Source organism: Ornithodoros turicata, chromosome 3 (assembly GCF_037126465.1).
Source record: "Ornithodoros turicata isolate Travis chromosome 3, ASM3712646v1, whole genome shotgun sequence".
NCBI lineage: Eukaryota > Metazoa > Arthropoda > Arachnida > Ixodida > Argasidae > Ornithodoros > Ornithodoros turicata.
The window spans coordinates 46,260,172-46,270,391 of NC_088203.1; the positions used below are offsets into that span (position 1 = coordinate 46,260,172).

The window sequence follows — 10,220 nt, forward strand, 5'->3', positions numbered from 1 at the left end:
AGGATGCCTGGCCCTTTACTTTGTAAGGAGCTTCAGTAGGTTCACACGCACATGTTCGGAACTATCCTGCAGCGTCGTACACACGAACGCATGCTGTAGCTGAGTTCAGGTAGTTTAGTTTTGCACAGCACTGCACAAAAGAAAACACAGAAGAAGACAAAACAAAAAGAAAAAGTAAACGAAGACGAGAAAATTTGAAAGACCGAAGGTCGCATAGCCGACGACATATCCGTCGCTTGGTCCGCGTATTCGCATACAGGATACCTGCGATAACGGCAGAGATGATATCGAAGACATAGCGCGGTGAAAGAAAAACTGACAGGTTTGTGTTACAAACAGACTGGTCTTAAAATATCGTGCGTGTTTGTGACACAAACGCATAGGAGAGTGTCAGTTTCCCATGCACTTACGGTGGTATGTAGCAGCGATCATTTCTGCTGCTATTGTGGACACCCTGTGTATAGCTGACTCTGAATAGTATATTATCATAATATATGTCACTTATTGACTATTACCCAAAACTGTCGTTGACCCCTAATTCTTATATATATATTCATGTGTATGTCTTAGACGTTAGTAGTCCTAACAGTTTTCAGTTACTATCTGTTGCTCTTTTCGGCTCTTTACGACTTTTTCGGCAAGCAAGAGGAAGTCTACGAAGCTAGTAAATGAAGAAAAAATACGAAAAATAGTTTTGTGTTCATGCACAACATCCAACGTTTCGCACTTAATTCCGTGTGAACCGTTATTTGAACCGGTAACCGGTATTTTTTTACCGGTTTAGTTCCGGTTCACCTCCAAGATGGCCTCGACTCTTTCGGTTCGGTTCAGTTCCGGTTCGTCCAGAAATAACGGTTAATAACGGTTTTCGGTTCGGTTTCGGTTCGACTCTCTGCTCTGAATTGTTACTCTTGCCTTCCTCTCGTTTACTCGGCCGCTCGGCTGGTGCGTCTCGTCGTCTGCAGCCGCCATGGCGCCTTCATGGTTCTGCATTGCATCAGCCTTTGCAACTGCAAAGGCTGATGCAATCCTTTTCTTCATTCCGTTTTCTCTCTTCTAACTATTTAACTTCGTTTTTGTCACTGTTGAGATGTATTTCTCATTATATGCTCTAACACGAATTCATGTAAATTATATTTTGTAGCCGAAGTGCGCTGGATAAAAAGCAATAAAAAGGGACCATGCACGTGCTAAAATAAATCAGAGTAATAGATTAAACAAAACCGGAAGGATATATGTGAAGACAGTCGAACCGAAGCGTTTATCGGTTCGGTTCGGGTTTAGTTCGTTGATAAGGGTTCAGTTCCGGTTCAACTCCTGAAGGCAACTATAGACCGTTTACAGCAGCCAGTTACTTCAGGCGCTAATAGATGGCGCCGCACTAGCCATGCCATTGCTTGCCTTTTGCGAATGCGTGTGTGCCTTTTGGCTATGTGAGTGCGTCCGAGCTTTTTTCTCGCTGTGCTACAGTTCTGTGCACAATGTGGAAAAGCAGAGGGAAGACTTGTTCCGTGATTGGATGTAGAAACTGTGACAGAGATCTGATCGTGTGGGACGAAGCTGTTTGTCAAATTCATGAGCCGTCGCTACACAAAGACTGCCCGTGTTTGAGGCCTTTTTCAATGCACGGGTTTCCACAGGGAGAGAAAAACAAGCTGGTCCGACAACGGTGGGTGTCGAATCTTCAGAGGAAGGATTTCAATCCGGGAAAATCAGCGAGGGTAAGTAATTGACATAACCTATTTGTCATGCGTGTAGTAACTTGCACAAGCGTTATACTGCCCGTTGCATAGCAGCAATTCCGGCGCCCAGTTGGTTGCGAACAGCCGATGGGGCGCTGTGCCTAGCGTTTATTTAGATTGAATGCGTCTGCCAGTGCAAACAGATTATGGGCAGCGCTGCATTTGTCATCTATTGCCATGGCAGTGTGTAGAACAAGTGCTCCACCAGAAAACTGCTCTTGGTTGTCTTCACAGTACCACAGCGTGTAATTTACAAGCTTTTTCTATGACATACGTGCGGCCCTGTTGGACGTAGCATGTCGTCGACAGAGGATAATACTTGGTCTTTCACATGGAGTTTTCTTCCTACAGGTGTGTTCAATCCATTTTGCTGATGGTCGTCCAACAAAAGACAACCCATACCCAACGCTGCACCTTCAGACGCCAGTAGGTACCAAGAGCGCTTGCTTCTCTCGTAAAATATTTTTCCATGTGTTATCTATGCTGTAACCTTTTATGTTTGTATTTCATGCAATATCAGGCTGTACAGCACAAAGGTAGACGAGAGCTCAGACGGCATGTTACCACACCTGCAATGCCTGTAACATCATCAGCAGGAAGTAGCACATATGAGTGCCTCACACACGAAGAAAATGAAAATGTACCTGAGGCTCAAGACATTGTTCCCAACGTCAGTGCAACATACCAGCAAGTTGTCAGGTATGATGAGGTGCCCGAAAATATTTTTGCAAACATTTCCAAGTTTTACATGAGTGAATCTCGTAGCACATCGTCTCAAACATGAGCTTTTTACGTAACTGGTCCGCCATGCTGTCTCTTACATCCTTACATGATATCGGTTGTGCAGGACAAATGAATGACTTCAGTCCCTGGCAGATACCTGCCCTTCGTGCGTGTGCCAATGCAAGTACATCAACACGTCAGAAAAGGCAGTTCAAGCGCAGCAAGATTTTAATTCAGAACACGTGTACAGCACATGTTCAAAGCAGCTTCCTCTGTCTGTGCAAAGCGCAAGCCAAACAGATTTCAGCGCGTACTCCACCCTCCCACCAAGCCAGTTCCGGTTTTTCACTGGCCTGTCAAAGGAGGTGTTTGACGAGCTGGTAAGGGCACTTGCCACCACTGTCAAGACCCAATTTACCATGGCACTTGAAGATCAAGTGCTCGTGACACTGATGAGGTTGCGCCTGGGACTGCTTCTTCACGACCTCAGCTTTCGCTTTGAAGTATCAAAAGCAGCTGTCAGCAGGATTTTTTGCTGCATTGTGTCAGAGCTTGCCAGGTTCACAAGGAAATATCTGATGTTTTGGTTGGCCAGAGACACCATCAAAAGAACATTGCCTGACGTTTTCGACGACTACCAGTCTGTCACATGTATCACTGACTGTTCCGAACTCTTTATAGAGATGCCAACTAATCTTAATCGAAGGAGTACAACCTACGGTCAGTACAAATCACATAACACTGCAAAAGTCTTCATGTGATTGCACCAAATGGTTTTGTGATGTTCATCTCAATACCATATGGTGGTCGTGCCAGTGATCGTTTCATCACATCAGACAGTGGCTTTTTAAAGCTCCTCACACCTGGTGATGAAATGCTTGCAGACCGGGGATTCACCATATCTGACATAATTCCTGTAGGTGTTAAACTCGCGCTGCCAAGCTTTTCAAAGGGCCGCCCTCAAATTGGTGGTCCAGAAGTGGTGGCCTCACGTCGCCTAGCTAGGCTGCGCATTCACGTTGAACGCTCAATCAGACATCTTAAATGTTTCAGAATATTGAAGCATTTTCCCCCCAGCCCTCCTTTTGTTAAAAAGTCACTGGCTAATGATGTTCTTGTAGCCATAGCTGGGTTGTGCAACCTTCAGCCCCTCTTGATAAAGGATGACTGTCCTGATGTTCCTGAACAATATACTCGCTGTCTATCACCTACAAGTGAGCGGTTAGAAGCAACAGAAAACTCAGAGACATAAATGACAACGTTGCATCCAAGACTCTGTCCTGTTTATTCTGTTTTCTCCCTTTCAACTGAGTACGGGCCATTACTGCTTACTTTTGACTATTGCTGGCAGCAAATAAGTGAAATAAATGTTTTTCAGCTTTGGAACACAACTTTCTAAAAATTCTTTCTCATAGAGCACTTCAACAATGTGCGCCTCACTCGGTGTCCAAATGACAAAGTCACATTGTTGCTTCTGACAACAGAAGAGCTGCAGCTGCACTTGCAAGTAATATCTATTTTTTCCTGTCTTGCTCAAAACAAGTCCATTCTCCGTTTCAACAACATCATACTTTTTGCTCTTAAAGAGACTTTGTAGGCTACCGTACTTCTGTACAGTTTGGGGCGTAGGGCACTTGATTTCTAGAAGAGTGTCTAAGTGTGGCAGTATCCAATCAGGGCTAGCTCCCAGACACGAGGCATCCGACCGAACAACAAGCCCGCACTCCCAAACCTTGGCAGCCTTGGTCTGCTCGTACCAGGCACACCTGCGTGGAAAAGTAACATTGAACAATACGACCACATCAGAATTCATTGTCACATTGATGAAGCAACACCTTAAGTGTAGGCCACTGAACAGGACACGTTGTGCCGTTCAGTAAACACATGCCATTCTCCAGAAATGGCGTAAGTTACCTTGTGTTCTTGTTACCAAGGAATGTGGGATTCACGTGCTTCAAAACCCACCTCTCAGGAGGTGCCTTGATTGGGATGGTTCGTGCCTCACTTGCAGTTATCCTTAAGAAGCGTTCCCGATACCATTCTGAGCTTCCTTGGCGATATTCCATCACTGCTGCTGCTTGCTGGGGTGAGATAAGCACATTTGTGAAGAAGACGTTCTTGCAGGGCAGGCACAGCAGTGTGCTGTCATGGTGACCATGCTGTAGCTCAGCAGCTGTGCAGACGATAGAAAAAGATGCACAAAACATAATTAGCAATATTTATCATTATTCCAATCTGGTTCACCAGACTCAATGCAGAGGTCTGATGTAATTGTCATGTACTCTTGGGGACACGGTTGTCTAAAATCAACATCCCGTGATATATCTCATTTCAAACCCCAGGTGTTGCAAGACTTTCTTTTGAGTAATGAACACATGCAGCATATCGTCCACCTTCAAGTACAATATTGGCACAACAGTTTCAAGTGCAACAAATGTAATGTGGGCGATTACAGACAACCGTGTCCCCAACAGTACACTGTTAAAACAAAAATATGGCAATAAGAAACAGACAAAATGATATGTACACTTGCCAAATGTCAGGCAACAACATAATTCCTTTACCTGCATAGCTTTCATTCCTTGCAGTTTCTCTGCGTGGCTTGAGTACGGAATGGAGTAGGGTTCCTTGAAGTTTGTTGATATTCAAAGGGCAGCCCTCAAAGTGGCGAAGCATTTCTGTGTGAGCCCCAAACTCAACTGTAGGCTTTGGCTGCTGCTTGTGTGAATACACTTCCTCCATAGTAGGAGGGGTCACGTTCCTTGCTCTTGAACGGTTCCAAGTACAGGCCCGGTCAGTGCACGAAGCACTCGTGAGCCCTTTGTTTGTTTCCTCTACAACCTTGATCAGCAGTGCACAGACATGACTGCACCTGCTGCTCAAACCCGCTTTACAGGTGCATGTTGCTGCCAAAGTGGGCCCGAGGCGAATCTCTGTACTATATGTTCTGCTCACTGTTTGCGTCGACCTGATGTCGGCCTTTAAAATGCACACACCATCGTTGCACTGGCACAGCACTACGCCGACATGGCCACTGTCAAAAAGGTTCGTGCCCTCGGCAAACCCTCTGTAGTTCAGGGCAGGCTTTCCGTCTTCCTCTATCTCATTGATCATGTAGTTGTATACATCTGAAATCAACAAAAAAATAAAATAAAATAAAGCATGCTACTTCATAACTAAAACATACAGCCCTTACATGCATCATATCTTTCTCAGGTAGCTGTACCACAACTATTGCGATCAAAAGCAAGAAATCACGATCTTACGATATTATATTATGACCGTGTCCATAACATAACGTATGCGCAGCAAGAGAATAAAGCAAAAAAACAAAAAATAACGGCAAAATGTGTAGTAACTCGAACATTCTGGGGCCGATCATGTGGGACGCACGAGTACGCACTAATTATACAAAAAAGCGCACTCACCTGATCGCTGAAGCTTCGGCCAAAGCCTCGTGTCATCTTTCCATCCCGAATTCATCGCAAAAAGATTAAAATTGGGGATATCGTCTCCGGGTGCTGCGTGCGTCGTGCCAACAGACAGCCGAAAGAGAAGGCAAGCGATGGCGCGCAAGGTCACGTGCGCTAAGATGGCGGCGCCCTGATAACTCTGCTGTAAACGGTCCATAATGGTTCGAACCGGCTGTTTCAAACCCGGCACTAACCGGTTCAGGGGTCACAGAAGGGAATGAAGCATAACAGACAGCTTAAAGTACATTTCCGTTTGTGCCCTACAGTGCTTCAAGTGGACAGGAATGCGTTAACGGTCGTACACTATGACTTTGGAAGATTTTGCGCGATATGAAAGACAATATGGTTACGACAGGAGCATAACCATGAATTACCGGTTTGGGTTTACCGTCGCATCACGTAGCTCATGTCGCGGTAACACACCGGGTTGTTCCAAGAATATCGGCAGGAATATAACAGTCAACCGAGCCTGCTACATTAGCCGAAGTCAGTTAAGTCATTGAAATTATTCATTACCAGTGAGTAGTCGCGAATACTTCGTATGCTTGGTATTTTCTTTTCGTTCTGGCCAGCATGAGGGTGGCTGTCCCTTTAATTGGTAAGGGAGGCTCATGTAAGCTCACGCGCGCTAGGTGTCAGCAATATGTCACTTCATCAAAGCTACCCATATCCCTAAGGTATACTCGTAATAATGGTTACAAACTTAAGTCACTTTGGCAAGCTTACTTGAAAAAGAAACGAGTTAGTCTCACTGATTTCCCTAGAAACCTACTGCTGGGGGGGGGGGGGGGGGGGGGGGCTATGCTTGGTGAAGGTTCCACTTACGGATTTTGTCTTAGACACGGAAAGAATGGTGACTGAATGGTGACATATCTGCACAGCTTTCCCGTTTTATTTGTACATGTTATTACGTTAGAACACAGTACATTACAATACAGATTCATTATGAACGGCATTTCAATATTAAGATGCATAAGCACACGACCGACAAAGAAAAAAGACTAGCACATTGTCTAACGAAGCTCAATGAATACCTTGCAGCAGCAGTGAAAACCTTAGACGAAAAAAGCAGAATACCTCGCTTCATTCAGTTGAGCGCAAATGGTTCTACGATCCACATAGAGTTTGCGGGGGCGCACACATTTTGGCTCGTATATGCGCGCAATATATGCATTGAACAGTCCCTTTCAAATGGTGTGATGTATGGTACAAACGTACAAATGTATGGTACGATCATCTGCATGACTGTGGTCCTTCAGCCCAAGTTTGTCAATACAGGATGTAATTCGCTAGGCCGGACTCATTACCAGAGCGTGTTGGTGGCGGAGCTGGGTGGGGTCACCTGAGAAATTTCGGGGGGGGGGGGGGCTTTGCAAAAATGCAGAGAGGGTGTACATCCCCCCTGGGAGGGGGGTGTAGGGAAATCCCTGGTTGGTCTGAAAGTCACCATGGCAAAAAAAAGTACCGAGTTAAGTTACAAGTGATCAAAAAAAAAAAAAAGAACGTACTTACAGTAACGCGTTACCTCGAATACTGGCATTAGTATTTGACTAATAATAGAAAACTACGCTCATGCAACTCCAGTGCAACAAATCCTATCGGTTTTATGTTCCGCATTCAATGACGTCCATATTTTATTGTGTTTTAACTTTTAACATACATATGAGAGAGAGAGAGAAAGAAAGCAATCAATGTCTCCCACTTTCGAGACACCAGGAGGGCGAATGGAAGCACTCGATGTATTCGGCGAGATGGGATTCGGCAGATTGGGAAGACACGCGACACTGTTGCTGGACATGAGGATGATTTCAAGGTAAATTATTAACCAATGAAAAGGTATGTTATTGCGTATCAAGGTAATGAAAGCAGTCCATGTGAGAGGAACGTAGGTGCTGGTAACGGCGACGGAACTGCTAGCCTGAGTCGGACGACGTCGCGTTAACCTCAGGGGGGATTATGCGTGCTGTGCACACTTCACAGGGAACTCTGGCAACATTTGTCTTAAAGTATCTGAGGAAAACCCAGCGAAAATACCCATACGGCACAGCCGGTGTCGCCTCCCAGTCTTGGCATGAAATGCCGATCGTAGGAAAAGACACGAAGAATAGACTAACTGCAGTTCATGCAAGCAAGCATGCTTTCTTGCTTGCTTGGCCGAGCGATCTACCTTCCGTTGTTGCGGAAGGCACGTTGCCAGAGGACCGTACCTCCTGGGCTAACTTCATAGGGTACCTTACGGACAGCTAAGGAGAATACATCGTGAACACCCAAGGCTAGGGTCATCTCCCAGTTTTGATGATCCTAGCGAATAAGCCACGGTAGCAAGGTCAATTCGGCGAATTGCAGGGAACGGACATCTCGGCCATTCGACCGGTTGGTACAACACATTTGGAGTTCAAATGGTTAAAGGGACAGTCGCATTCTCCGAGGTCAATTTCGAAACTAATGCCAATTCTAATTCCTTGCCGACCACTTAAGTGGGCCCGAAAATACCATGTCGATCCGCGGCGTACTTTTCGCGCAATCCGATGAAAAAGAAACCGGAATGCTTGCGCCCTCGCTCTCTAAAAGTGGGAGCAAACGTCACCCGGATAAGGCCAATCAGCGTGCGCCCTGGGCAAGTGCGAGCCGCGCGCCTGTTTGGCGATCGCGAAGCGAAGGGAGCAAGCATGGGGTCGGAAAACGAGAGTGATGTTTCTCTGTCTGGGGGGGATTCTGACGAACATGTTAGCGGTAGCGGCGACGAGTTAATGCTGGATGATGACCCATACTCTACGGACCCAATGCCTCTGGAACCCGCCGACCATCCACGAGATGTGGCTGCGGCTAACCCGCGGGATGACATTTTTAGGTGACGTATCTCTTTGCATGGTTGCCGTCGGATGTGCGAAACAGTTTAGAATGTTGAAATCGGCAGGTCTCTGTGTGGAGTCTGCGACCCACAGGAGCCCGACGAGCGCCTGTGTTGCCATTCTGTTGCCAGGATTGTAGAAATGTGCAACAGTGCCGCCGTGCAGTGCATAACACAACACCCATTACTCAGGGACATCTGCCTCCGCAGAGAGCTTCTAGTGGTGTACGCGCCTCAATTCTGCCGCTATGATCAACATTTTAGGCGACTCAATCCCCAGGACCACAGGTAAGCCTGCTGCAGTGCTCTCCCGTTTGTTATGATTACGACCGTAAAGAATTTTTCGGTTTAAATGCCCCCCATCAAGATTCGGAAGGGTAAACTCGGGTGCTAGTCGGGTGTTGTTGGTTATGCAAATTGTCGCACCTAAAGTGGACAAGGGCTGTATACAAAAGGGCGACTATTCTCAGCAGCTTTTTGGCCTACGCAAGTTTTTCCCCAATAAATCATAAGCGTGGACGACAGCCGTGGAACGATCCAGAGAATCCTGGTCCAACAATTCCATGCTCTCGACATGCTCGACATGCTCTCAATTATGCCAGTTAGCCATGGCCTGATTGGCAACACAAAACCCCGATTGATTGACGGATATCCAGTGGGAATTTTAAACTCCGAAAGAAAGTCTTAAAAGTCTGAAAACAGAAGCATTTGACGTGCCAATGAAGGGGGGAAGCATGTTACTGAAGAATGTAAGAGTAACACATTTTGGGAGAAAATGGATTTTGCCGAAATTGGAGGGAAGCTGGTTTGGGAGGGAGTTAGCAGTTGGAATCGGGCTCATCCTGAAAGGCGGACATTTTTCTGTTCTACTATGTTGCACACCTGCCAACCTTCCACATTCAAATTGCGGGAGACCCTGGAACTAAGGAAGGAATGCACAGGCTTTGAATTCCAAGGTTGGGATAGTGTCTGTTCTTCTGTTCTGGCCATTGTCTTCCCAAGACTGCGGGAGATTTGGCAGGTATGCAAATGCCCACAAGATATGATGCTAAACAAAAAGAAATGTCATGTGGAGTTGTCTTTTCCAGCTGCCTGAGGTTCACGGCATACTCGTCATTCACAAGATGGGTCTGGGGATACCTTGGTCCAAGGAACAGACGACACGTTCCTGGATGCGTTGTCGGAGCAATCAGGAGGGAGTTCCCATCTACGTGTTATCAAGGCTGGGGGTCTTGACAAGAGAGACAAGCTGGTGCATACTGATGGCTGGAACTGGAGACTTGTAGTGGCAAGACGAAAATTTTGCTGACATAGGCACACGTGTGTGTGGTGTACGGATAGGTTTATCCGTACACCACACACCTATAGTATCCTCGAAAACCTCTGATGGGAGGCAAGGGGGATGACCAAGGGCTCATTTACACGTAGTGT

The 10,220-nt window shown here is 46.2% G+C and overlaps 1 pseudogene; it reads left to right on the plus strand.

The window, feature by feature from the left end:
* The first annotated feature begins 2,884 nt into the window (after nt 1–2,884).
* Nucleotides 2,885–3,717, plus strand: LOC135389422 (uncharacterized; annotated as a pseudogene).
* Nucleotides 3,718–10,220: the final 6,503 nt, after the last annotated feature.